The sequence below is a fragment of the Botryllus schlosseri genome, chromosome 5 (assembly GCF_051294905.1).
Source record: "Botryllus schlosseri isolate E-star chromosome 5, Bs_hap1, whole genome shotgun sequence".
NCBI classification, from domain to species: Eukaryota; Metazoa; Chordata; class Ascidiacea; order Stolidobranchia; family Styelidae; genus Botryllus; species Botryllus schlosseri.
In genome coordinates, this window is record NC_137240.1 from 23166755 (window position 1) to 23169998 (window position 3244).

Sequence of the window (3244 nt, forward strand, 5' to 3'; positions counted from 1 at the left end):
TTTTGGGGGGTATGAAAACTTATGAAAAGTTCTATTCCACCAAGATTTCTCTATGTTCCCGAGGGCCTACAGTTACAACTCTGCTACCAGATTGTAGCAATTCAAAAGTTACATCGAATGAGCCTATCGGCGTATTCCTGGCTATTGTAGTTTAGGAGATATTGGCAGATTTAGCCATTTTTGGGGGTATGAAAACTTATGAAAAGTTCAATTCCACCAAGATTTCTCTATGTTCCCGAGGGCCTACAGTTACAACTCTGCTACCAGATTGTAGCAATTCAAAAGTTACATCGAATGAGCCTATCGGCGTATTCCTGGCTATTGTAGTTTAGGAGCTATTGGCAGATTTAGCCATTTTGGGGGGTATGAAAATTTATGAAAAGTTCAATTCCACCAAGATTTCTCTATGTTCCCGAGGGCCTACAGTTACAACTCTGCTACCAGATTGTAGCAATTCAAAAGTTACATCGAATAAGCCTATCGGCGTATTCCTGGCTATTGTAGTTTAGGAGATATTGGCAGATTTAGCCATTTTGGGGGGTATGAAAACTTATGAAAAGTTCAATTCCACCAAGATTTCTCTATGTTCCCGAGGGCCTACAGTTACAACTCTGCTACCAGATTGTAGCAATTCAAAAGTTACATCGAATGAGCCTATCGGCGTATTCCTGGCTATTGTAGTTTAGGAGATATTGGCAGATTTAGCCATTTTGGGGGGTATGAAAACTTATCAAAAGTTCAATTCCACCAAGATTTCTCTATGTTCCCGAGGGCCTACAGTTACAACTCTGCAACCAGATTGTAGCAATTCAAAAGTTACATCGAATGAGCCTATCGGCGTATTCCTGGCTATTGTAGTTTAGGAGATATTGGCAGATTTAGCCATTTTGGGGGGTATGAAAATTTATGAAAAGTTCAATTCCACCAAGATTTCTCTATGTTCCCGAGGGCCTACAGTTACAACTCTGCTACCAGATTGCAGCAATTCAAAAGTTACATCGAATGAGCCTATCGGCGTATTCCTGGCTATTGTAGTTTAGGAGATATTGGCAGATTTAGCCATTTTGGGGGGTATGAAAACTTATGAAAAGTTCAATTCCACCAAGATTTCTCTATGTTCCCGAGGGCCTACAGTTACAACTTGCTACCAGATTGTAGCAATTCAAAAGTTACATCGAATGAGCCTACCGGCGTATTCCTGGCTATTGTAGTTTAGGAGATATTGGCAGATTTTGCCATTTTGGGGGGTATGAAAATTTATGAAAAGTTCAATTCCACCAAGATTTCTCTATGTTCCCGAGGGCCTACAGTTACAACTCTGCTACCAGATTGTAGCAATTCAAAAGTTACATCGAATGAGCCTATCGGCGTATTCCTGGCTATTGTAGTTTAGGAGATATTGGCAGATTTAGCCATTTTGGGGGGTATGAAAACTTATGAAAAGTTCAATTCCATCAAGATTTCTCTATGTTCCCGAGGGCCTACAGTTACAACTCTGCTACCAGATTGTAGCAATTCAAAAGTTACATCGAATGAGCCTATCGGCGTATTCCTGGCTATTGTAGTTTAGGAGATATTGGCAGATTTAGCCATTTTGGGGGGTATGAAAACTTATGAAAAGTTCAATTCCACCAAGATTTCTCTATGTTCCCGAGGGCCTACAGTTACAACTCTGCTACCAGATTGTAGCAATTCAAAAGTTACATCGAATGAGCCTATCGGCGTATTCCTGGCTATTGTAGTTTAGGAGATATTGCCAGATTTAGCCATTTTGGGGGGGTATGAAAACTTATGAAAAGTTCAATTCCACCAAGATTTCTCTATGTTCCCGAGGGCCTACAGTTACAACTCTGCTACCAGATTGTAGCAATTCAAAAGTTACATCGAATGAGCCTATCGGCGTATTCCTGGCTATTGTAGTTTAGGAGATATTGGCAGATTTAGCCATTTTGGGGGGTATGAAAACTTATCAAAAGTTCAATTCCACCAAGATTTCTCTATGTTCCCGAGGGCCTACAGTTACAACTCTGCTACCAGATTGTAGCAATTCAAAAGTTACATCGAATGAGCCTATCGGCGTATTCCTGGCTATTGTAGTTTAGGAGATATTGGCAGATTTAGCCATTTTGGGGGGTATGAAAATTTATGAAAAGTTCAATTCCACCAAGATTTCTCTATGTTCCCGAGGGCCTACAGTTACAACTCTGCTACCAGATTGTAGCAATTCAAAAGTTACATCGAATGAGCCTATCGGCGTATTCCTGGCTATTGTAGTTTAGGAGATATTGGCAGATTTAGCCATTTTGGGGGGTATGAAAATTTATGAAAAGTTCAATTCCACCAAGATTTCTCTATGTTCCCGAGGGCCTACAGTTACAACTCTGCTACCAGATTGTAGCAATTCAAAAGTTACATCGAATGAGCCTATCGGCGTATTCCTGGCTATTGTAGTTTAGGAGATATTGGCAGATTTAGCCATTTTGGGGGGTATGAAAACTTATGAAAAGTTCAATTCCACCAAGATTTCTCTATGTTACCGAGGGCCTACAGTTACAACTCTGCTACCAGATTGTAGCAATTCAAAAGTTACATCGAATGAGCCTACCGGCGTATTCCTGGCTATTGTAGTTTAGGAGATATTGGCAGATTTTGCCATTTTGGGGGGTATGAAAATTTATGAAAAGTTCAATTCCACCAAGATTTCTCTATGTTCCCGAGGGCCTACAGTTACAACTCTGCTACCAGATTGTAGCAATTCAAAAGTTACATCGAATGAGCCTATCGGCGTATTCCTGGCTATTGTAGTTTAGGAGATATTGGCAGATTTAGCCATTTTGGGGGGTATGAAAACTTATGAAAAGTTCAATTCCATCAAGATTTCTCTATGTTCCCGAGGGCCTACAGTTACAACTCTGCTACCAGATTGTAGCAATTCAAAAGTTACATCGAATGAGCCTATCGGCGTATTCCTGGCTATTGTAGTTTAGGAGATATTGGCAGATTTAGCCATTTTGGGGGGTATGAAAACTTATGAAAAGTTCAATTCCACCAAGATTTCTCTATGTTCCCGAGGGCCTACAGTTACAACTCTGCTACCAGATTGTAGCAATTCAAAAGTTACATCGAATGAGCCTATCGGCGTATTCCTGGCTATTGTAGTTTAGGAGATATTGGCAGATTTAGCCATTTTGGGGGGTATGAAAACTTATGAAAAGTTCAATTCCACCAAGATTTCTCTATGTCC